Source organism: Acanthopagrus latus, chromosome 16 (assembly GCF_904848185.1).
Source record: "Acanthopagrus latus isolate v.2019 chromosome 16, fAcaLat1.1, whole genome shotgun sequence".
Classification (NCBI taxonomy): domain Eukaryota; kingdom Metazoa; phylum Chordata; class Actinopteri; order Spariformes; family Sparidae; genus Acanthopagrus; species Acanthopagrus latus.
Window position 1 is genome coordinate 17,295,899 of NC_051054.1, and position 26,482 is coordinate 17,322,380.

At 43.8% G+C, this 26,482-nt stretch overlaps 2 long non-coding RNA genes across 4 annotated transcripts in view; one reads left to right on the plus strand and one right to left on the minus strand.

The window, feature by feature from the left end:
• The window catches only part of LOC119004831, a 56,065-nt gene extending 38,694 nt beyond the window's left edge, over positions 1-17,371 (plus strand). Inside the window, exons 3-6 of one of the 2 annotated variants that reach the window (XR_005070321.1) lie at positions 14,957-15,072; positions 15,163-15,245; positions 15,842-16,015; positions 16,826-17,371. This is a non-coding gene — a long non-coding RNA (uncharacterized LOC119004831). The remainder of the gene's footprint in view (positions 1-14,956; positions 15,073-15,162; positions 15,246-15,841; positions 16,016-16,825) is intronic. The other variant, XR_005070322.1, reaches the window with a different exon arrangement.
• LOC119004833 lies at positions 15,208-26,066 on the minus strand. Of its 2 annotated transcripts, XR_005070325.1 has the most exons (4): positions 25,934-26,066; positions 23,364-23,429; positions 23,004-23,120; positions 15,208-15,305 (listed from the first exon to the last, which is right to left on the minus strand). It is a non-coding gene; the product is annotated as an uncharacterized LOC119004833 (long non-coding RNA). The 2 variants fall into 2 exon arrangements; XR_005070324.1 differs by lacking the exon at positions 25,934-26,066 and having other exon boundaries at positions 23,364-23,455.
• Between the last annotated feature and the right edge of the window lie 416 nt (positions 26,067-26,482).

A 26,482-nucleotide genomic window follows, 5' to 3' on the forward strand; every position in this document is an offset into this window, starting at 1 on the left:
AATGAGGAGGAGTTTGTATGTAAGCTCAGGTCTGATGGAAGTGCAGAATTGTTCATCTGCAGTTCACGAGCTCCTGCCTGAAATGGCCTCGGAAAATCGGCGGCGCCCGGGACACTCAACGTGACAGTGCAGTGGTCGCGCTGCAGAACAAGAGCGACCAAGTTTCTCTGTGTCTGACTTCTCCTCTCTCCCCTCCTTTTCTCTTAACAGCTCCACTTCCCTTCTCCAGGCTCTAATGGTGCAGCTAATTGCTCAGGTTGTTTAGTTGTGAGGAATGGAGGAGTGTGTGTACAAAGCTGTCCCCTTTGCCTGTTCTCCAAGAGGTGAAACCTTAATTTTCCACTTCTGCCATCTGTGTCTATTTTTATTTTGTGTGTGTGTGTGTGTGTGTGTGTGTGTGTGTGCACTTCAGTTTTTCCACACGAAGGCAAGAAAATAATTCAAGAATATGCTCTGCTGATGATTGGATTTCTCTATAATATATTTCACTTCTTTCATGATATGTATTCTGTTAAAATAGTTATTTTTTTATTTCGAATTTGAATGAAAATTAGGCATTTAACGTAAAAACAAAACACACATTTTCACATCGGGTCAATTGCACGAAAGGCAAAAGTAGTTTATTTTCTTGTTCTTCTCAGTTAAATTAAAAGAATTAAAATGTGGCAGCTCCTCTAGTTTCTGTGCCACCGCAAGGCAGTGTAATAATTATGTCTTTTAAAAGGGACGTTAATATTTTCTTATCAACAATACCACTACATCATAATGAAGCAGTCCTTTTAAATAATACTTTTGTTGTGAAGCAGCAGCATATTCTTGTAATGCAGTTGACGAAGGGGGGGGTGGGTAAAATTTTTTTTAAAAAACCCTGAAGTGAATTGAACTGTGAATTCTCCTGCACGGACTGTGTGTAGAGAGGCAGGAAGTGTGTGCCTTTTGATTTGGAGTATAAAAGTAAATAATATTTGTACATCTAACACATACTCGAAGTGAATGAGCAGCCCCTGAATGTGTTTCTATGAGCAAGTGGAGAGCTCTACAGACTTTAAAGCCGGAGCCCAATTAAGCCTCGCCTCATCGGGAGAGGGAGAGGAGCTGAAAGCTGAATACATAAGATAATGCAGCCGCACTAAAGCAGCCAGCTCGCTCACTGTAAAATTAGAGAGGGAGGAAAAAATCTTGATAAAGGGAGAAGAAAAAGCAGGGACAGACAGTAGGGGGAAGAAGAGGAAAAGAAGTTCCTTTGGGCCAATTTCCTTTGAAACTGGTTAACCAAATGCAGCTATTCATATTCAACACAATTAATAGTGTCTCTTTCTTGTTCAGACGGCACATCATAACGGGCAGAGGGGAAGAGAGAGAAGAGGATTTCTTTCTCCCTCCAAATTGTAGCCAATTTAAGGACAAAGCAGTACCCTCTAGTTCCCCAGAATAGGAGTCGCGCGCATAAAAGAAGACTGACATCCAAATCTCATTCAAGGACGCAATTTCCAAATGCTAATCATAATCTGCAGATGTTGGCCACTGATACATCCGTTTATTTATTTATTTTGGAAGCATGTCTGTGCCCATTTGGACGGCTTGTGAAATCTGAAACAAAGAGGGAAAATCCCTTCTTTTTGTGGCATGTTGAACAGTGTGTGAGACCAGCCACAGCACGGACATCTGCACCATCTTCAGACGCAAACACACACACACACACACACACACACACACACACACACACACACACACACACACACATACACAGAAACAGTCATTCACACACAGAGATGCACAGAGGGAAACTCGCAGACACGCTCACACACACACCCACACACACACACACACACACACACGTTTCCTTCTTCTTTTTTTTGTACTTCTCCTGCTCTCCCTTTCTCTCCGGGTCGTTTTAGAGTACCTCAGATGTGTCATCAGACATTGGTTTCCATCTGAACCTGAGGGAAAAAAGAAATACTTGACAGAAAGGTATATAAAAAGAGGACACTCTGAATTTTTGACATTCTTTACACAGCTGCTTCAAAATGAGTAGGATGGAGAGGCAAGGAAAAGCAACTCCAAGACGCGTTTTTGTTTATTTGCTGCCTTTTCTCCCTTTCCTCTTTCAGGGAGATGGAGGCTAGCACAAGGCCACAACTCACTCATCCTTGTATAGAGGGACTCAGTGCAGGGCTGTGAAAGAGAAATAGGCATGGCTAAATTAATTCTGGGATGTGCTCTATTCAGCCAGACTCAAAAAGGATAACCCCTTTTTTTCCATTTAGATGCCAAATGCAAGGTGAAACTCAGCTCAACTTGTCAGTTAAATGGCATTAAATATGCTGCTTCCTTTGACAGGTAAATAGATACAGTCACAGCTGCAGCTGCTAACTAGTAATTAGATTTATTCAACTCGGGGCCTGTGTTGAATCCGTTGTGTGTTTACATTGCTTCTAGTTTTGCCCACCATTCTTAACATACTTTGTATTTTTGCATTCTTTCCATCTCACTCTTGTTTGCATTATGAAGAATACACGCTTTCTATTTTTTGCAGATAAATAGGCGGATGAATGTCCTTGATAAATAATGCATAAGAAAACATCCATTTTTATTGCTGCTTCCCATCATTCAGACATATACTCTGCCACATTCTGATTCAAATGTGAATACAGACGATAAATGCTTCAAGGGTGTGGTGAGAACATGGTGACCCCTCATCATGATTCCCCCCCACCCCCCATCTCAGATGGACTACCTCTCCTTATGTAACAATTAATATTCATACTTCCCTACATGTGATCCCTCCTCGGATGGTTGCTGACGTTATGGAGCCCATTCTGGCTCAGCAGGGTTAACTCTTGACTACAAAAGCCATTGATTGAGATGGCACTGGAGAGATGAGTATTCCGTCACTATTTGTAATACTTCATGAAAGCTTGGAGGTGCAGTATAGATGCTCGTTTGCTTTGAAGACTGTTCCTGGACGTTTTCAGAGCCACTGTTGGCTCCTGGCACTCTTTGTTGACTTTGTCCTGCCTCACCCGCAATAAACAATCCTCCCAGCTGATAGGATGCCAGGCTCTGTTCGAAACAATCAGTACTCATGCCCCTCTCAAGCATGCCAGGCCAATCAAAAGGCAGGGGGAGACAAACAGAGCCGTGCAGCTGTCCCCCGAACAAAATGAAGCACTTCCGGGGGCCAGCGAAGAGGCCCGGGGCACCGGGTGCAACCTAAATGGACCATTGTACTGTACCTTCAGGATCACACAGCGCCCGATTGTGGGCCAAGTGACACTCCTCAACACCCGCCCACTAGCCATACCTACAAATCACACATTTACCTTCACCAGCCCTCCAAACCCTTAATTCATTCATGCTCTCCCTCTCCTGGTGGCTCAGATTTGGTTGTATTCTTCAGGGAGGAAGAAAAGATTCTTTGCCACAAATGGATGGAACGTCTCCGGTATCCCCACCCACCCATTCTCCAGTCAGCGGCAGACTGCGAGGCAGACTCTGCATGTCCGGCCGCCAAAACACTCAACGTGCCACAACAGTCTGACTGGGTGCCGAAAGCAGGTCTGCATTTTAATATTCAGTGCACCAATTCATTAACATTCTATTCGAGCCTACAATAGAGACTGGAGAGGCTCTGACCCTGCAGTTCCCCGATCAAGGTCAGTAACTAAGAAAATAAAATGTGAATTGCATCCCTGCACACAATTGGATCCTCTAGCCCTGTCATATCCCCGCTTAAGAAAATAAAATTACACCCCCCCCCCTCACTCACTCACCCACCCACCCCCCACCATGATGAACGCATTCACCGTGTTCTCAATAGGGGCACTTTGGAATGAAAAGACTGTGCTTCAAAAGTAAAAATTATTATTTTGATCTCGCAAAATGAAAGGCAAATTCATCTCCAGGACAAGCATTTGCAAAGTACTGCTGTCATCACAGTGACCCTTAAAAATTATGGATTTGTGAAAGTTTGAAGTTTCCTATTTCGGTTCTGTGCACACACATACACACCCATGCAGGGGTCTCTAAAGGCACTCACAAAAAGCTCAATGGATTTCGTAGTTTCACCCCAGCAGCTTTACAGCCCGTGCCAACTATGCGCTGCAGTGTCTGTAAAAGGTCACTCCTACTATTTACATCCTTGCACATATGGACACGCACATACACACTGTGGGGAGAATAAATCTAGCCGACCAGTCGATTATGTGATTGGGTGCTGTGACAAAGGGTGAGCATGTTGCTAACACGTTCCCTGTCAGTGGAGGGGCTATATGTGGGCAGACACAAAGCCTCATTAAAATACATACAGAGCCGGTGCTGCTCCGGTGGGTGGGAAAGATGCTCCATCAAGATGTCGTTACAACAAGGCTATCTCCACCCACTGGCATGTATCTCCCTCACACTGTCCTCCCCCATGCCTGGACAGCACAATGGCAGGCTCCTTTATAGCCAGTGTGGACCATTCCCTCCATTCCCTGCAAGGTCAGGGCCTAATCCTCGGGGAGTTCTCACATTGTGTTTTAGCGAACCGGGGTCAAACTGTTTGAAATGAGGGGGTTTAGTTAAACATCTATTAGGCAGGCCCAGTGTGTTGGGGGGGTGCGCTTGATTTATGTGAAAAGCTGTTATGTTCAGCTGTAAGGATACTCAGCGGCGCATTGGGTTGTGTGTTCCACAAATCCTGTTTGTGTTGCCCCGGACAAGAAAGAATCCCTTGTCAACTTAAGTAATGCACGTTGGCCCGATGTTCACCTCAACACATGTCAAGCTACATATACGACGTGTCTCTTCCGCAAGGGTGGAGTGAACGCATTTCAGAATAGTCCCTGTGTCTGTCATCTTCTTTGCCGTTGAGAGGCGCTGTGCCCGGGCAAAAAAAAGGGGGGGGGGGGAATTAAAGAATAAAAGTTGAAAGTGTGGCTGTGTTGTCAGCAGTGCCGTGTAGGCCAACTGCCCTGTTAGTGAGGCTGACATTCAAAGAGAGTTGGGATGCCGACAACAATCCCACAACCTCCTGCTGCGAGAAGACATTTCGCATGGTGGCCGAGTGCTTTGATACAGCTCTTGTGATCCTCGCTGGCGTGGCTTTGAGAAAGCACACACACACACACACGCAGCCCAGAGCCCAGGCCATCACTGTTACATACCATTTGAACACAGTGCTTTTTATTTATTCCAGAATTTTCCATTATTATTGTCATGGAACCGCCGTCTTTCAGCTAGGCATTAAACGCGTGTTTGTATGGAAATTTGGCTTATTTGGAGCACTTTGTTGCCATTTTCATTCCTGTATTTGGTTTCATCACTTGGGTCTATTTCTGAAAGAGCTAAAAAAAAAAAAAAAAAAAAAATTAAAAATGTGTTACACAGCAGCTGTACAGGTACATGAAAAAAAAAAAGCTCAGTATTTCTGGAGAAAAGGCTACTTCATTGAAAGCGCCCTCTTGTCATAACCAAATAGAGAATCATTAAAATGCGGCACTGTCCTCATGCTACCCATTAATAGCAAGGCTGTCTGTATAATAGCGAAATGTGACTGCAAGCAATGAGCAGTAATGCAGGTTAGTGAATATACAACCCACTTTCAAGACTAAAGGCAAACAAGCTCCACTAATTACCGAGGCACTATGCAGTCATTTTTCTGAGCAAGGGTTACTGAATGGTTGCCTATTACTTCACTCTCCCTGCACCAAATGCTTAAGATAATGACCAGTTACTAATTGGTGCTTATACCTTATATCAGTTTGTGCAGAATATAATTGCAGCTATTATGGTACTAAATAATCATTGGAATTAGCATCTTTTAGCAAAAACTGTGCTAAATAGAAGTACGGAGCATTTTCCAGGAAGAGGTCTTAGTGTCTATGCACCACCGGTTGATTCGTCATTAACTAGAGGGTTCAGGGCAGAGGGAATGCCTTTCCAATCATATTGTGGTGTCAGTGCATCTTCTGCACCAGCTAATGGAGGCACTGATGTAGCACATTCACATCTGCGTGCAGCCTTGTGTGTCTGTGTGGGTCTTCAGTCACATATCAGGCCTGTTTATGTGTGTGTGTGTGTGTGTGTGTGTGTGTGTGTGTGTGTGTGTGTGTGTGTGTGTGTGTGTGTGTGTTCGTGTAGCTGTTTGCGTGTGCTCGCCATGAAGTGCACAAGCAAAGGGAGGGAGGTCTATATTCTATGCAGATCACGCTCCCCGTGCTTCAGCAGCTCCTCCTTTGTGTTGGCCCTTCCGTCAGCTGTTGACTTCCTAAGTGTCTCAGACAGCCATGTTTCTGTCTGCGCCTCTGTCCACTGCCTTGTCCTGCTCACATTTCTGAAGTCCGCTGACTGCTAATGGCCGTGTCCAGACAAAGAGCCCACTCTGTGGCCACTCTGTGGGGCCAGGCCGGGGGGCCGGGGACAACCAGCATGGGGCGAGGGGTGGGGTTGGGGGGTTGGGGGGGGTCTGGGGAGGAGGAGACACAGGGAGGGCTGGGTTTGGGGGGGGAAAAAAGGGTGGGCTGAAACTGGGAAGAGCACCCGGCACTGCCTGCCGCTCTACACTCATGTCACGCTTGTGTGACAACCACTCCTCTGTGCTTGTTTGAACTGTCCTTCCCAATTAGCACTAATAAGTCACTCTGTAAGGATGAGCAAGCATAGTGTGCCCAATCACCCCGCACTCACATACACATAAACAGATCTGTACACAAAACACAAACACACACATTCTCTCTCGCCCCCCCTAAGCTTAGCAGCCCATGAAAATCCCAGGAGCACAACCCCGCTAATAGACAGAGACAGCCCAAAACGCATCTCGTTCCCAGCAAACAAGTGCCAGTAAAGAGGCAAATTAATGACAAGTCGTTTGAAGGGTTTGCCTAAGAATAATTTTACTCTGGCGTCTCACTACCACTGAAGAATTGATTAGATCCCTGCTCAATCAGAGTGCCTGAATCAATAAAGAGCAGAGCAGGCATGCTCCAGCCCAATTTATTCACAGCATCACTCTAACATAAGAGTCACAGAGGAAACAGAGGGGGGGAGAGTGAGAGTGTCTCTGACAGGTGACAGTGTGATGGCCCCGCTGAAACTAAAAGCTAGTGTCAGTAGCAGAAAGGCAGGTGTGCCCTAATTCATGTCAGCGCACCGCTGATGCTTCATTACATTAGCTCAAATGCCTTGCAGCCTCCCCTCGGTGATGCAAAACTTTAAATCATCTAGATTATTTCACTAATAAAATTTACGTTCATAAATATATGAAACCTTCAGGAAATGATTGCAGTTTAGTTTCGTAACACAATGTTCAGTTATAAGAAGAGACATAGTGCACGGGGAATAAAGAAAGCTGAAAGAACTCCGGAATAATGACTTCACTTGTGTTTACTCAAAGTAGAGACTGGAGGACTTAGTCAAGCTTGGCTGTGCTCGGCTGTTTATTGTTGCCTGCTTGTTTATTGTCATGCAGAAAGCGGAGGAGGTATTAAAGGCAGATTCCGCCCTTATTTTAAAATGTGGCGCTGAAGATTAGAGCGCTTGCCAAACACTGTGGAAACACTTAATTGATTTCCTTTGGACTGTTTACCTCTACTGTAGCCCTCCTAGAGCCCAGCATCCGCTCGCACGCATGCACACACTAACACACATACACGTAGAGTACAACCCTGGCCCCATTGACGCCAACACAGGCCTGCCAAGAGCCTCATTAGTATTCACAGCAGTGGCATTTGCCAGCCCGAGCGTTGCCGTGGTGATGCTGCCCACACAAGTGATGATAAATGGTGCTTTCAGCTTCTCTGCCGTCCATAGAGCAGAGCAGGGAGCTGAGGAGTTGCTGGCTAAGACCCAGCTACAGCCATGGCTAGCAAGGCCTCATCCCTAACGCCGGGCAACTGACGCATGACTACACAAGCCCAGGGCTGCTTCAAGGCTTTGGGTGCAGGGGAGTGGTGGGTAAGAGAGGTTTGGTGCTGCATGAGTTTGTATGTGTGTGTGTGTGTGTGTGTGTGTGTGTGTGTGCGTGCGTGTGTGTGTGCGTGTGTTAGGAGAGGGGGGAGGAGAGGGGGCATGTTGGGAAGAAGTGTGTGCTTGAACTTGTTATTGTTGGCTGAAAAAGTGATGTCAGCGTCAGTGTTCTTCGAGTGTGTATTGTTCCCAGTATTTTTTTTCAGTAATGGGACAATCTGATCACAAGTTAATGACATAAAATATTTGACATAAAAAAAAAAAAACTCTCAAAATTTACAATTCTCCTACATATGAATACTGCACCGACAAACGTAAGTCAGACCTAGAAAACCTTGTGATGGAACTAATTATTGCTTGTAAACCATGAGGAAATGCAGTTTAATTTAAAAATGTATCTTTAATGTATAGATTGCATGTACATTACTTGAATATTAATATTACCAATCCCTAATATGTTTTATTATAGACACGTGAAAACCCTTTTAAAATGATGTTTGCACATAAAACATTCTACTATTTGATTCAAGACAGTTTTCAAAATAAAAGGTTTTTAGACACAAAAGTGACATTTGACATACTTAAAATGCCATGTAATTAAAAATAAATAAAAAATACAATTTGATTAAATAAATTCAGTTAGTGATACCTTACTGGTATTAAAAACAGCATTGTTTTAAATTATCATTTCAGGTAGACAAACATTCGTGAGGTGCTGAGGCAAAAACTAATTATTGTGTAAATCATTGTTTTGTAAACTATTTATAACACTTCTTAAAATCTACTCAGTTGTACAAATTCAGCATCAAATCACTGCTGCAGCCACTGTAGGCTGGTTCAGTCCCCAGTTCAGCCCCTCTGCTGTTTGTTTTATTGCAGGTGTCACAGCGAGGGCTGCTTGAGCCTCAAATCAGCGCTGACAAACAGAGGGTTAGGGTGTCCAGCTACAACTTACCTTCCCCAGAGCCTGCACACACACACACACACACATGTACGCACTGAAGACGAGGAGGCTGGACCAAAATCCTCCTGATCCTAGTTAAATAGAGAAAGACGGCGTTACTCCCACATTACGGTGCGCCGATACGAAGCGCATTAAGGGCCTGGCTCATTTGAAAACATTGTATCTTATTAGAGTTAGTGACAACAGAGATGGACAGATCTTTGTTTGATGCACACATCTAGTTTCACTATTAATGGTGATTATGTGAACTGTATATTTACAGGAGTTTTTAAAAGAGAAATATTTTTTAAAAATCATAAAATACTGGATGAGCTGCACAGCCCTCAATAATCACATCTTGGATATTTTTATTCATGAATCTTATTTTATAATCTCAATGCTTCACATCTGAATCAATGAGACTTCTATTTCCAGCAGACAAGTTGAAAACAAGCAAGCACAGTTTTCTGCCTCAATTATCTCACCGCTACATCTTACACAATCCTGCTTCAGTGTCCGTTGCACGACTGAGATGCTGTCCTCATCTACTTTTCCGACTCTATCAAATTTAGTCCTGGGCAGTGAATACGTCTGATGAAATTACAGTAATTCTCACGCAGACCTCGAGCGTAGCCCTCCTCTGTCGAACTTGGGGATGACCGCCCCTTCAAAAGATGGCCTGACCCTTCCAAAATCAAGCCTGATTACCCATCTCTAGGACACTAAGAAGCGCCCAACTTCAAAAGGAACAGAGACAATCACGGGTGGGGTGGTATAGTAGTGTGTGTGTGGGGTGGAGTGTTCAGAAACCTCAGCCCTATGCTGTGGCGGTTCGGGCCAGACTGAACAGTCTCAGCCAGGGGGCCGGGGCTATTAAAAGATAAATGTATTTCTCTCTTCCATTATTCATGATGTGAGGAGGTGGGGAGGGAGCAGGGAGCCCGAGGCTTAGCACAGCAGTGGATTCCTTCTCGGCCTCGCCAGGGCCAAGGCCCCAACTGCACCCGCTGCACCCACACCCTGATGCAAGAGAGGGCGAGCAGGGCGGGGGAGTGCGGGAGACAGCTGTGAGGTGGGAGAGGGAGATGGGGAGATAATGCAACAGTATGTATTCCCACACACACACACACAAACGTATTAATGTCACAATTTTGCGATACAATATGGCTTGATCTAAAATAAATTCAAATTAATATCTCAAATCTGATTAATTTGTGTGATGTTTCATCAAGTTCTGCTGTTAAATGACTCATAAAAAAAACTTTCTCTGTCAAATTCACCTCAATCATACACAGACACACACACAGACACACACACACACACACACACAGACACACACAGACACATGTCATAAACCTCCAAGGACCACCAGACTGTGCTGGTGAATAACCTCTCAGCCGCTGATTAAGAAGAGGGTTTGGGTAAATACTTTGCAGACATCTTGGACCTCTGCAGCAGTGTGAATGGGAAAGAGAGCTTTTGTCCAGCTCATCTCTGATCTGCAAGAAAAGCAGATTAGGATGACCCCAGTGTCACTCATTTGGAGATGAGTCACCAAACCCACTGGAGTGAATGTCAAACAGCAGAGCAGCTAAGCTTCTTCTATTGCTGCTTTTTTTTTGCCTTGAAATAATTCATTTTTTTCCCTCTTACATAACCAAAACTCTTATTCTTATTGTGGATAATTTAGATTGTTCTCACTGAGGCAAGACAATATATAGGAAAGCAGCGGCTCATTTGTCTGTATGAATTAAAGGTGCACTGTGTAGTTTTAGGGAAAGTTCAGAAGAGAAAGCTCCTCACTGACTGTTTTTTTATGCATAAACAAACTCAATACACAAACTCTCATTGTTTTCATGACTGAATAAATTGAATAAACAAACTGACCTAAAAGACAATAGAGTGTCATACTGTTTTCCTTTGTTTATCTTTGTCTGACTTTGCTACCTTTCTAGTTTCAAACAGTGTTCTGGGCACTTTCCTTTCCTCTTAGAACAGCTTGTTTATTCAGTTTTGGAAAAAGTAAATATTTAGTAATATCATTTACTACCATTTAAATTGTAAATATCAATAATCTCCTCTAAAGTTACATATTGCCCCTTTGATATTGCTTATATTTCATATTTTTCCAATACAATGTTGTGATCCACTAGATTTTTAGGTGTGAAGGGATAAAAAACAATGATTACATTGTGTTTAACAAAAACATTTATCTCACATGCCTCATGATGGGAGAAGCTACCTGTTCATGTTTTAATCAAATGCTTTCCAAATTGTTTCATAATTACCTATAATTGAAGGCACACCGCGCCGTTTCATGCCAGTGTCTGTTTTCTGCAGTTGCTAAAATCCTGCTGGCATTGTGTTTGTCTCAGCAATCACTCTTATACCCGGTGGTATTCATTTTCAAACATACCTCCACAAATTATTTTCTGGACAAGAAAACATTTTAAATGTATTAACAGAAATGTATTTTTCAAAAATGCAAACTGTCACTGACCATAAACTAGTTAATTAAAATTTCAGTGGTTCAAATGATGCATCCTGACAATACAGATCAATGTAGTTTCTCATGTCCATTAAAAAGTGCTTTCTCCAGGACACAATTGCCCCATTGCTTATATTTACAAATTTGAGATGCATTATAGCGGCATAAAATGCACACAGATGCCTGGGAGAAAAGACGAGCTCTGTGACAGAGAGGAGGGTGGTCTGAACACATCAGTACTCATGACTCCATGCTGGGATCATTTGTTTCCAGACAAGAGGGCACAAGGGTGGGAAAAAAAGAATATGGTGGGTGGGGGGGGGTTGAAATGTTTGTGTATGTGTGCACTTGGACACATGAGTGTGTTTTATCTGTCTCTGTGTACTGTGTTAATGTGGATCACTATTCTTGCTTTGCCACTTTTACGCATTCTGGCTTGAATTAGACACAAGAGACAAAAGGCTTCATATTTGTGCTTGCGTGTCAAGGATTACTTGTTCCATTGAATGTGTCCCCCTATTATCTGCTTATCACTCTCTGTGCTCTTTAATCTCTTTCTTGTCTCTGCTCAATGGCTTCCTCTCACTGTCTCCCCATCACAAATGTAGCCTTTCTCCTGTTCTATTTTTTAACACTTACAAAACTGAAAAGGCCTTGCCTGGTCTGGGCCACCTGGAAGCGCCACTGAAGCTTTCTCCCAGGCCTGGCTCCCTGCCACTAGCCAGCTGTAGCATTGTGAGTGGCCCATCTCAATTAATTCCATGCATTGCAATTGTTGCCGGGCACTGTTTACAGCCACCTCCTACTCCGCCTGGGTAGCCTCTCCGATTGTCCCGGGGCCTCCCTTGTTTAATACTGTTTTGCAAGTTATTAAGCCCTGGAAGTCCATTAATCACAGTTCACGGGCTGTGTAAGCCCACACAAGGCAGGCAGAGGTGGGGGATGGGGAGGCACACTCGCTGTCCTCAATGGGCTTAGACGGTGGTCCATTCAGATCCCTAACGAGATCATTACCACTAACTAAATACAAACCTGACCCCACGACCCGCTGGGAAATTACGTAGGAGCTCCCTGGTGCAAGACATTAATATACACCCCCTCCCCATTTCACCCCCTCCCGTTCTCCTGCAACAGTGCGTAAATGCCCACCCCCAAAGTCTCGCAATGCAACCCAAACCCGCACCCCTACCCCTCCCTCTTGTCCATTCTCACTTTCTTGCCAATGGACAGAAAACTAAACCTGTCATCAAAAGGGGCCTAATCACTGCTGTGGTTGTGGTAAACCAAGCCTGACAGACATTTCACTGAGGCCTCAATGGCCACATCAGTGCCACCTCCCTAGCCAGCCCCCCCCCCTGTTTTTTCTCGCTTTCTCTCAGTCCCTCGCTCTCTCTTTTTACCAGGCCTCTGGCCAATGAGCAACAAACACCCCGGGGCTTTTCAGATTACTTGACACACTGTGTCCACTTTTGGGAGGGAGACCACCTGGTAAGCTCATTTTAATACAAAACCAGTTCAGTCTCCTCTCCCTTTTTCCCTACTCCGCTAATTCCGCCTCTCAAGCCAAGCTACCACCATGAATTCTGTCTAATCCAGTGACCCCCACAGAACATTCCTGGTTTTACACTCCTCGGAAGAGGCTGGATTTGGGCGGATTACATGCTTCCAGTTCTGTTTGGAGGCACCTGTGACTGGAAGTGGAAGGGAGGACCAACGATCACAGTGAAACGTAGAAAGCAAGGAGACGGGAAGAGACATCCCTCCTTTCTACTTAACTTTTTCACCTTTTATTTTCAATTTTTGAATCTCATCCCTGCTCTCTACCAGCAGTTTATGCACATAGAAGGCAAGTTGGATGTCCAAGCAGCCTGAGAGTGGGGTTGGGAGGGGTTGGGGTATGAAGGATGACAGAGTAGGGGTGAAGGATGTGGGTGGAAAAGAGAGGTTGGTTGGGGGTTCGCACTGACTTTCACTTTAGCCCCTCAGCTTATGTTAAGATGTTGTCACTTTCACCATCTCAAGTGTTACCACTTCAGATGCCGGAGCTTAGCGTTTGCAATGGGCTCCAGGGGGGTGGAGGGAGGGAGCGAGGGCAACAGGGAGGAAGTCTGGGAAGATTTCCATTTTAAACAAGCACAACTTTGTCACACTGTCACCTGACTACCAAGGCAGCCCCTTTGCATGTTTCCCAACTTCCTGTGTCCTCTTTGCTCCTTTTCGTGTCCCCTCCTCCTCAGCTGCCTCCCTTCATCTTTCTCAAGAACTCTTTAAGACGGCATTTCCGCCCTGAATTGCTCTGCCAATTTGATGAATTGTATCTCACAGCCTTTTGAGTTTTGTACATAAGGTGCTTAATTGTTTCGCTTCTTTTTTTTTTTTTCCCCTCTCCACAGTATCATGTCGGATGCTTAAGCTGTGCGTGCAGTTGTAGATGTGCATATTTTAAATTAGGTGTAATATCCCCCCACTTTAATCCATGATAAGATCTCAATTGTTCCATGATGTGAAATGGAGATGCAGCGACAACCAGGGCTGAATTAAATCGAAATCTTAATTTACCTGGATATTATCCTCCAGTGAAATATAATCACTGACTGAATAACTGGGCACACCAGCAAATCCTTAATTGGTTCTTAATGAGTGTCATGGAACATGTGCTTCAAAGTAGATGCAGAGATTAAGAAAAGGCAGTCCAGCAGGCATTATAAAAATGAAAAAAAAATGAAAAAAAAAAAAAATGGGCCAAAACATGAGCGTAACCACATACAAACATACACACATAAATGCACTTGTGTTTTGAAATTATCCACTCTGGAAAACACAACTATAAATACAAAATTACACCCAGAATCTCACAGCATAGCCTGGTTGTAGAGTACCTACCTGGCGCTGCGTTGATTGTTCCTCAACACTGACCAATTGTAAGCTCATAATGATGATCTCTGGCATGACAAGTGATTTTAACCTGCCTGTGGGCCGCCCCCGCACCCAGTCACAGATCAGCTGCCCCACGTAAACAAAAACATTAGGAGAGCGTTCCACATTTAAGAGCATGCTAATTACAGTCATTCCCATCTGAAGTACTTTCTGCTGCAATTTGCTCAGATCACCAAACCTCCCAATCCCTCTCATGTAAACAAATAAACTCTCACGCAACAAAGAGATAAAGCAAATAATAAAATAGACACTGGCGCTATCGTAACTCACTGGGGGCACTGTGTTTGAAGTAGGCTTCAAATAGTATCATACTACTCTACAGCTTCGAGTCCTAGTGTTGTGCACATCCCCAGTGAGGAATAATTACAAGGGTTGTTGTTGATGCGCTCAGGAAAACAAATCATTTACTTTGTAATGGCAGAATGGAGGTGAATGCAATCCAAAATGCTGGGAAGTAAAGAAGTGATTTTTTTAGAGGAAGAAATTTCAAAAACTAAATTGGCTTCATATTTATGATATATCTTTCTTGTGTTGAAATAAAAGACCGCATTTCAGATAATTGATCTGAACCCAACAGGTGTCAAACAATTCAGTTCTTACAGACGGTGACTTAATTACCTCCCCCTCCTCCTCCTCCTCAGCATCCCTCCATTCCTATTTGGTCTCGACTTCTCACCCTGGCCCATAGGCACCAAGGCTGATCCACAGCAACAGATGGGGGGGTTGAATGTCACCGCAGCCCTCTCAAGCTCTCCAGGTGAGTGTGTTTCACCATTGGCGGGGGAAATGAAGCAAAAATGATGGAGTGTTTGTTTTCTGACATTTTGTCTCTCCGCGGCCTCATCAGGGCTGAGCCTCGCAGACGTCAAGTGTTAATTTAGGGTTCCTGCCGAGCGTGAGCCTGTCAGCGGCGAGGCTTGGAGGAGGGAGGTGAGCTCTTGCAGAAAATGACCCTTCTGGTCTGATTGTCTTCTGGCCCGCAGACTGGCACTGAGAGGAAAAACAAAGACACAGGGAGAGAGGGAGGGTGGGAGAGAGAGAGAGGGAGAGAGAGAGAGAGAGAGAGAGAGAGAGGTGGCTGAGTGCTAATGCACCTTGCAGCAATTAGAGAAGCTTACCTGACTGCGAGCACAGCACGCAAACACGCACACACACAAGCGCAGAAAAGGTACACTCAGTAAAGTGCACCCCCCTCCTCAAAAAAGCACGTACTGCACAGTCAGGTAAATATATACACGCCAGCTGAGGTCAGCACACACACCAACAAAGTGAAACACTGACTCCTTTCGAAAGAACTTATTCGCTCAACCAAACACATACACAAACAGACACTCACTTTCACCATGGGCCATTCCCAGTGGATGGCTTCCCGCCACCTTTTAGTGCAGTGATTAATTGGCCTGGGCGTACGATAGCCCAAGCCTTTATTCTGTGAAACTTAAACAAAAAAGACAAGCCTCTCTAAAGATTACAGCAGCACATTAACCACAGAGTGAACCATGAAATTGCTTTTTCCCCTCCTGCAGTGTTGTGACTCTATAGTGGTCACTGCCAGTCACAGGGAAGTTGCACGGCATTAGTGTTACATCACTGATGGACAACAAAACACAGCATCCCAGTGGAGCTAAGCCAGCCTATGCAGATCAGCTGACCGACTCGGACCAATGGCGGAACAGACACAGGTGTGGCGACGATAATAGGTAATACTTTTTTTTTTTTTTGACAAAAGAGTCAAGTTTTTTCCAAGCGAGTCCAATACATCAAATTCAGTGTGATAAAGAGGGTTTAGAGGGCTGTCACATTGGAAGGAAAGGTTAATTCCGTAATTATTCCAGTGTGAAAAATAAATAATGTACCCTTTGCTGTCTCCGTCTTTCCCTAATTCGCTTGGAAATTCATTTTCTTTTCTGTTTTTTTCAATCCACCCAGCCCAATTCAATCACTCGAGTTCATCTGTCTGTGTTATGCAAATCTGAGCGGCTGAGATTGAACCCATTTGAATACCTGGTTCAACTCATGAGCGGAGGGGGCTGATGGAAAACGATGAATTCTTCCGTTTCAGTGTGCCTCCCTTTTTGCACCCAGTCGTGCGGTATCAAGGCTACCTTTTTACATGATGCTCTCATTTATTTTAGCCCATTGCACAATGCTGCTCAGGCAGTCAGATGTATGAATAAGGAGAGGGAATCATTCTCTCTCTTTATCTGTCTCTCTGTCTCTCTCTCTCTCTTGGGGAGGCAAGCTTTGTATCTAAGATCATGGACAGTAGCAGAGGGGACCAGAGATTATTTTGAGGATGTAAGAGCTAAGAATGCCAAAATACCCTCAAACATGCTATTTTTCTTCTTTAAAACAATCTATTTTTAACTGGTCTAAATAGTGTTATAAGTGGTTTGTTGGACTTCCCACCCTGTCTAGCTGGTCAGGTCTGGTTTTGATTGACAGTCAAGGCTAAGGCCAGTGTCTTGGAGGCATGCAGACATAACACTATTATTCCAACTTATCCCTAGGAATACATCCAGGCAGCCAGGGGCACAGCAGGAGGCTAATAGACTAGCACAGAGGAGCCCCCTGACGCTTGATGCATTGTGTCGGGGCCTTGTCTACTTCACGCACATTAAGGATCACATGCCACAATTTCACAGTACAGCAGGGGCACTGGCCCCCATCCCAGCCCCCATTTGGCCAGTGATGGATGGTGTTGACAGTTACAAGCCGAGTACCAAGTGGAGCAACACAAAGGTCAAGGTTGAAGCTGCAAGTGTGGTCTGGTTAACAATGAAAGGTCTCCATAGTAGGAAAATGCTGTTTATACTAAACACTAACTATGCAGTGAGTTATATGGACACAAAGGGCTTTAGTCATTTGAAGCCGTGGCTTTTGTTAAACAGCCTGTCTGGCTTAGCCCCGTATTTAGCATTCAGGTACTGGGCTGCTTAAAGTGCCCAAGTGAAAAAAACACAATGATCATTAAAGCAAACCAAACTGCCCCGGACTGGACATTTGCATGGAAACCACCTCCAACAGATAGCAGTTGCCGCTCTCTGCCACATCACTCTGAGAAAAGGGGAATAAAACAGTCGTTCCCACCGCAGTGTCCTGCAGGAGTGAATTTTTTCAATATAGCACTTCAGGTTGAAGACATTTCTCCGGTCATTTTCCTCCACTACTTCAGTGTAATTCTTTTTTTCTCTCCCCTCCATTTTTTCCCCGGCGACTGCAGTATGTGGCAGTCTGAATTGTGTGTTATTACCCAGCAGGAGACAATATCATTACCACATATTTGCTGTCAAGGGTCTGCAAAGAATGGTGCTGTCTTGGGCCTCAGTGATCTAACAACCTCACACAGGGCTCCAGAATTACCCACTCCTGGCTGGGGGAAGTCAAACACTACCAGTTAGAGAGGGGAGTGAACAAAGGAGAGGTACCCTTTCTCTCTCTCTCTCTCTCTCTCTCTCTCTCTCTCTCTCTCTCTCTCTCTCTCTCTCTCTCTCTCCCTTTCCCTCTCTTTCTCTCTTCCTCTCTCGTGAAGATAGAGGGGGACACACCTCCTCTGCGCCAAACGGAGGATGCTATTCTCCCGCGCCTTGATAGAAATATATGTTTGGTTCAAGTGCTAGATGATATAAGACTGCAAGGAAGATGTGGATGAGCTGCATGCACGACAGCCTGTCATTTCAGGTAAAGAGAGAAATTGTAATCTCTGAGATGTGCTATAAGTATCGGACGAGTGTCTCATAATTACCACCAAGTTTTTTTGTTTTTTTTTGCCAGAAATAAGTTCTGTCAGAACGCAGGTGTATGTGTCTCCAAAAAAAATGTCAAGTTCCTTTCCCCTGCTTTCCTCTTAACATATCACATTGTGACAGGGGTTTCAGCATTTTAAAGGGTTCATGGAGATATGTCATATAATGTCTGACGAAAATAACTTCAGAATGGACAAACAATCCCTTTCGTGAAAACCTCTATTCAGACTTTGTAACAATGTCTTTCTCATAAGACAAATAGAATTGCTATCATTTCCGTTGACAGCGTACAACAAACAGACCAACAGTTTATGCATACTGAGTGACAAAGCCATCTATTTTCTTTCCGGAAAAACAGGCAATACACACTCTGGCAATTGAACCACAAATGAGGAGTGAAAAATTCAAACTTCCTCTCCCATCCACCGTCATTTATACAAGACATAGAAATATTTGATTGCTCTTGCATATCTCCTCACGCTTAAGGAGACAGCCAACCAATGCGCAGCCCGCGTAAACAAAGTCTGGGACTCTGTATGAGCCTATCATTTAAGAATCCAAGCGAATCAAGCCACCAGACAATCAGGGGGGAGAGGAAGAGAAAGTCGGAGAGAGCTTCTTTTTCCACTGCTTTGAAGGTGTAAACAGAGACCCTTATTTAAGGTAAGACGCGGCTGTGCATCCTTGATACACCTCTGTGCTGAAATAAGGCAAGAGTCCTTGATTTCTTCCACAACAATAGGGGCCAGCTCTTGAGAAAGACACATTCATATTCATGAATTCAGGATCTATAGTGGTAAATTATGAGCATGCAGCTCTGGCGCTCCTCACAAGGGGTGAAACGTTTGAAACTCGCAAAACATTTTAATAACCTAATCATTCAGAGCATTCATGTTGGTTACTAGAAAGAATATATATTATACTGTGCCTTTCTAGAGAGTACACTTTGAGCAAGGTAGAGTTTCTTATTAATTACATTTTTATACAGCGCAGCCCTTATAGAAAGATGTAAAATAGAGAGACGTTAATACTAAGAAAAAAACCAGAAAAAAAACAGGGCATATAAGGTCAGACTCAGAGTTGAATGGCAAACAAACGTAAGGATGTGGAAGGAAGGATTTTTGTCTACAGAAATATTCGCTTTATTCCAAGGTGGACCGCATAGTACGCTTATTACAATGAAGACCTTAATTAATGTGGTCTTCCTGCATTCACCATTCTGCAAGTGATATCCAAGATCATGCATCAGTCAGATACGGTATCTGACATGATATTAAATTGGAACGTTTACACCTCACAAACAGAGAGCACTCAAAGACATCAGCTGATAGGATGACATGATAACGTTTTGAAATGGGTGCCACTAAATTAACCTGATTCTAATAGGATTTGAGGTAGATAACATGGAAAATTACTGTTTTCTTTTCAAGGCAATACACAAAATGGAAGCGCTACAAATTGATTTCTATTTCCTCCCTAGATGCCCTCCCCCCCACCCATCCACACATTTTCATAATTTGAGATGAGGCGATATGCCATTAATATTCCCTATCTTATCTTGTCACATCCTGAAATTGTTGGAGAGGATATGATTAGCTGAACAATAGCATGAGAAATGCACTTTATGAAGGCTATCCAGGTTTTTTTGTTTTTTTTTATGACAAAGCGAGTGGAGAGGTGGGGAACGGGCCAGGAAGCAGACACGGTGGCAGTCAAATGCCCTCGTTTTCTGGATCTTGATTTGTCACAGCGGGCATTCAGAAGAGCCTAGGGCTCGGCGATACATGCATGCCCACCGGTGTTGGCCATTCACACATGATTAGCATTTTATTATTGTTTATAGGCCATTTAGGAAGCAGGAAGACAGGCCTGAGCCAATGGTGCAAGGAGCGCTCCAAAACACAGTGTTTTGGACTGGTTAAATGCACCATTAAGCCTTTTAAAATGAGCTCCACCCGTCAGAGACTAAAAACAAACGTGGCTTTCTGGCTATCAATGGGCACCACTTAGAGGAAACAATGCCCTGTTGAGGCCCACCAGTTTCCTCATCAATGAACATCAAAGATGAATGAGCCCTGGCTGACAGCTTTGTTTTGACTCTGATACCCACAAAGCCCTGCTCAATATCATCCTGGTCCTGCTCCTCTGGGCTGCCCTAACAGGTGCGACCCCTCTTCTCAATGCACCATTTGACAAGACCACGGACGGGCTTGGGGTGGTGGGGGGGCTTTGGTTCCACATCCGCCTTAATCCATCCTACCATAAAAACACTTTGAAAAACAAACGTTTGTTTGGCCAAAGTCAAAGCCCTGGAGCCTGGGGCTCATCCGTCTGTCTGCCCAGGCTTTCTCCCCTTTATTCCTGCCCGATGTTTTTTTTTTTTTTTTTTTTTTTTTCCTGTCAGTGCCTCAACTCTACCCCGCTCATTTGGACAGGACATTAAACAAGACCCAAGAGGATCTGATTCCCAGCCATTTCCCACAAGAGGAATACATACAGTTACAACAGCCAATTGTTTGGATTATGATAACAGCGCCTGAAGAAGAAGAAAGAGTGGAAAAGGGGTGGGAGGGGAAGGGGAGAAAAGTCAGAAATCTCACGGAGAAACAACATTCTGTGAAAGGAAAAACAACCAGCGGCATCAAAAGACGCAGACCGAGGATCAAACCTGATTATCATTCAAGTTACTCTTTAGATGGGGAGCGATTTTTAAGCCGGTTAATTTCTGAGCTCCCCCTTATTCTGCAGTGAGAACTGTGCGTTTTTCTGCCAGTGATAGGCTCCCACTACTTCATGGGGAGATTAGAGCTCCTCCACTCAGGGATATAGAAAGGCCTTCAGCCTGGCAGAGAGCAGGAGAGAGAGAGACGGGGGGTAGGCAATGTTGAGCATTTTAATCTAGAGTCACAAAGATAAGATGCAATAGCAGATCAATATGTGCTCTATGGTGGCAGCTCCCTGAGAACTTGTCTCTCTGGCTGTGTAGTGAGAAGCCTTTTACCCTGTGTGTCCCATGGCTTCATTTCTCCACAGACCGGCTATCTTGTACTAACTGTCTTTCTGTGACATCCCACACCGGGGCATGTTTAAGCCCAGGCGCCACGCAAAAGAGACAGTGGTGAATATCTAAATGGGATCGCTTGTGAAATTTGCCACGATAAATCTCTTCAGGAATCACCCAGTTTGAATATTTGATATCGCATCTGTCCTTGGCTACCTCAGGGGGCGAGGCAGGTATGATAAGGGATATTCAAAGGTGTGATTAGATAAAAAAGAAAGCTAAATTCTTTTTTTTGATTGCAGAAGATGCATAGCAATGGCATTTGCACTCTGCCATGTCGGCATGACTGAAGTAAAGTGTGTAGGCAGCATTCAGGATGTCAACTTTACTTAATTTGCTCTCCTTTGCATCAGTGCGGCATTCCATCATTCCAGCATCATCAGATGCACCGTCAGTGCTGAGAATTCATGATAGAAAAAGATAAAAAATGAAAATTCTTCTGTGCTTTTGAGAATCTTCACGTTGAGTGAGACACCTTGAACTCCTTTAATTTTCAGCCAGATAAACTGCTCCCACGGCATGTCATTATGTTTTAAGTAGACACAAAACTCATTCGCGCACACTCATACCGACATCGTTAGCACACACAAGTGGGCTTCGACTCCTCTCTTTCATGTCGGCTTCCAGCAGCCCACATCGTTTCCTTGTTTACCCCCGTCCTTCACATTTCAGCATCCAGCCTCCAATGATGCTTTTGACATTACTGTGTCCTAAACAGAAACAGATCATTAAAGGGAAAAAAAAATGCAAAGCACTGACATGTTTGTTTGTTTTCATCCTGGGCAACAGTTCAGATACAGCAGGGCTCAGAGCCAAACTCGGCTCTGACAAGACAGCAAAAAAAATAATAATAATAATAAAAGGAAAGTGCTGAACCAAATCTGCATTTGTGAGCACAATACATGTACTGTAAAAGACAACTGCAGTGCTTTGGGTAAAGGGTGGATGCTGCGAGTTGTTTTTGCGTGCACGCAGATGCACGCGCATGTGTGAGTGTTTGTATGTTGTGTGACAGCAGACCTCGCTGAGGAGGACTCGCAATCACTCCATTCAGCATCTGCTGCCACACAGCTCATATTGTCATTCCCCAGTTTAAAGGAACCTTGAGCGGCTTCAAAGATCTTTTCAAAGCCTTAATCCTAATAGGTCGCGGTTTGTTCTGTCACATCAAAAGGGGGAGAGAGGAGGTAGGGGGAATAATGCATCGGGGCTGGCAGAGATTCTTAAGGGCGGAAGATTGGCAGAGGATTTGCAGTGCGGGGAGGACTGAAATCTGAAATATCGGACACAGAATGCCTGCTGTAATAGATATGAAATAGGTCTTCTCAAAAGCATGAAAGGCTGACATTTCCAGAAAGTTTGTCATGAGAAGGCCCTTTTATTCGTCTTCGTCTATCTGCGTTTGTACTGCCACCTTGTCCATAGTGGAAATTCGCAAGTGTCACTCTAACAGGTTATAGAATAAGATTGGACATTTTAGATTTTTTTTATTTTATTTTTTATTTTTTTACCCTCCTCTTCCCTTTTTTGTTGAATGTTTAGAATTTGCTGTGAGAGACCAGTTGAGTTCTGCAGGGCACTCAACTTAAAATTCTATATTCATATTCAGCTCTGTATGTTAAAGCCAACTGACTGAAAGCTCAGCCCTAGACCACTGTCATATACAATGTATACATATATGTTTATAGATATATATATTACGAACATTTATCAAGACAAGAAAGCTTACTTGATAAGAATATATTGCCCTCAGTTCAAATGAAGTCTGCTAAAGCATACAGTGGGTGTGAGACATGCTACACCGTAAGTGTCACTTATGTGCTTACTCCTCACCTCTCTGACACTTTATCAGCTCTGAAGGTGTCTTTCATGCATTTTTACCTGATCAACTCGGCAGACAAAGAGATCCAGCCCGTGTCTCAACGGTGCACAAGTGTCCGGCTAATTAGGTGCTCATGGGAAACCGAGCATTGATTTCCTGTCAGCACGTCCGCCCCCCTAAAAGAAACTGAGCTGTTTGTCTTTTTCTAATGATGCACCGCGTGCCATTGATAACAGCGATAAAACAGACCAGAGGTGTAGCATAAGCAAACCTGGACACACTATACCCGTGGGAACCCATATATAATGTTGCCCCTTTAATTGCATGGTGTTTTAGGAAATAGGTAGGCAGTGACTAGTGGGAAGTAAACAAAGTTTGTCTGGGATGGAAATGGACTGAGTTGTCTGACAAAAACATACCTTTTCAGCTCTGTAAAGGCGTGAAATCCCTCTTGTGCTTGTTATTTCACACTCCTGTGGCTCCAGCTTGGGCCAGCAGTGGCATGGTAAACAAACAAACACATGTGAATTCACACACACACACACACACACACACACACACACACACACACACACACACACACACACACACACACACACACACACACACACACACAGTGTATTAAAGAGAGGATATTTTGGCAGAGAAGTTACTAATGACCTATCCTCCTCTGGATCCCCACTCATGCAAAATATGAATCCTAGAATCACAGCAAAGTATTCCACTACATATTTGACATAAATAGAGGCGTGATCTATTTTTCTAGAATTATGAAACAACCAAGGATGCGGTTTACACTCCATACATCCTCCCTGAGGTTGGAAACATGGCTTTGCTGAGCACACGGGGAGATGTTATGTATAAATAATGGTTTCAGTATCACACTGGACAGTGTGCCAGCCACCTGCTGATCCAACCACACACAGGTAGAGCCAGCTGGGGTGACACGGGGCTGTAGACATGGGCATTCAATCTGCCAGCAAACTAATCAGTGAAAAGGATGAACTCCAAGCTTATCAGAGGGGGTCATGGATGTAGGTGGAGGAGGCAGGGATGTTTTGCACAGCCACAGCAGGGTGACACCGGGGCCCCAGAATGGGAAAATTCACAAATCTCAATGTGGGAGGTTGGAAGAGCGCAACCCTCAAGGAGGTGAAGGAAGCTTTGCTGCCATCCACCCACACATTACCTGATCATGTCAGAGTCTGAAGCTAACACCTTCAGCTTAACTATGATATCATGAATGCCTGGTTGACTTGGCTTGCAATGGATATCTGTCAGCCGTTGTATTATTGATAATGGGCATTTGTGTGTCTAAATTCAGTATCATGATAAAGAGCAAGTCTGATAAAAGAAAAATAATAATAATAATAATAATTGTTAGAAAGTGGCTTGAATCGCATGTGTGGTGTAACAGGAGCATTCTGAAGTATTGCATTGTCTCTCAAGAACTCCCCTGTTAAAAAACAACAATTCATTTCACAAGATAAATGCCTGTCTTTGAAATGCAAGGCCCTAGGTTGAACAGTTTGTCTTTAAATTCAAGAATGTTCCTTTGCCTCGGCACAGTGATGTGCCGCTGAATGGAGGCATTATTTCAGCTCCTTAACTGATCACCGCTGGAAACCATTCTGTATCAGCATTTAAAGGTACAAGACTGTAATTCAGGAGGTAATTTCACATCTTAACAGAATCCAATTAAAAGCATGGACATTTCAATTAAACGTCCCCTGGCTTGTCGCTATGGTGTCACACCATAAGTGAAATTGGAATCAGATTACGGTGAGAAGCTGAAGAAGTATTTTTTCAGCGCAATAAGGATCACGCGTTGCAGATAGAGACCCCTGTCATGCACACTGCAGAAGGGGAAAAAAATTGCCTTTCTTTGCCAACATTAGTCATTTAATTCTCCCTCCTTATTAATTTCACAGCAGATTACCTGAGAAGATACAAAATGCTGTCAGCAAAGAGTTTTAATTAAGTATGGGGTATGTTGCTCTGAGTACCTTATGTGAAACTGCTGCCTTATAATGCTCTTGTTTTAATTACTTCAGAGTGCCCCCTCATTAACCTCCATGGAGATGTGCTCCAAACTACAGTGTGCATTACAAACACTGGAATCGGGAATTGCTTACATCCTTATACAGAACTTCATGTTTGTAGTGTGTAAAAATTCAAAACATGAAGAATGTGTTCCTCAGTTTGTTGTCAAGAGAAAGGTACACATTTTCTTTAGGATTAGACATGTTTTTCAAATTATAATTATTGTGCTTTGAAGTCGTCAGTTGTGAGATAACCTTGTGGTTAAGGGCACCATGACGACCCCTGGTGGGAGCTGTAATCTCAAATTACAAACTTGTGTTTGCGCCTTATTTGTAGAACCTGCTGTTAGGGAGGTAACAAGGTTTTCAATGCAGTACTTCTATACTATAATGTTTTATAACAGTGGGCCCAAAATATATTTATTTAGTAAGGTTGAAAGCATTTTATCGATGACATTTTCATGATTACTCTTCACAAAAAAAACATAATCTGCTTTGTGAAAATAAAAACGGCGTACAAAAAACTAAAATCCAAACGGTTTTAACATGCATCTGTGAGCGCGGCTGAGTCGAACACAGATTGGTTTTGTTTCATGATTTCGTTTCTCCACAGCTCCTCTGTGTCAAGCAGCTGTGGGTGGTCTTCCAGCCAGAAAATCAGCAGCCCTGTAGATGTTTCCCTTTTGATCCTTTTCATCCCCAAGTTTCTGAATGGTGTAATATAGATTTCAAAAAAATGCTCCCAAAGTGGTCTCCTATTCACAATATGCGGCTGGATAACTGTGCCACTGTCCACCCCAACACCTTAATGTGGTTTAACAGGATACATTAGCTTTTAATGGCACTTAATTGTACAAAAAGGAAATCCATAACCACATAAGGAGAAAAGTCAAGTATTTCCAAGCTCTTTATAAGAACAATTTAGAGCAGACAAGTGCTTTTCAAACCTTGGATTGGAATCAGTCCGACAGCCTGGCCATGAGAAGGCGCCTCCTCATTTGTGGGGCTACAGTGCCACCATTTGGTCACGGTGAGGTCCTCATTTCCCTGCCAGGCCCTGGCAATTGTCAATTCTAGGCCTGTGTGAAAAAATAATGAATTATGATGGTTATATTCTGGAAATCCCATTTTGAAATAAATGATCTCATTCAAAAATAATGTCACAGTTGGCATGGTAATTGTCTAATTCTGCACCGAGCTACCTTTGAGGAAGTGGTGTGGGGCTCTACAGGAGACTATAAATTTGAATTGTTCTACCTTATGGTATATCATTTGAAAAATGAGCTGGACCCAAATGCGTCCAGGTGCAGGATTAGAGAGGGTAGAAAACAACCAGTCCTGTTATTGCTGATAGATTATTGTAGGTCCATGCCATCTTAGATAATGAGCAATAACCTGCACTTCAAGAACAGAGGAGGTTTGCCAAGAAGGAATGGTGATTACAATCAATTAAGATTGGTGACAAAGCACCAACAATAACCCTGTGTGTGTGTGTG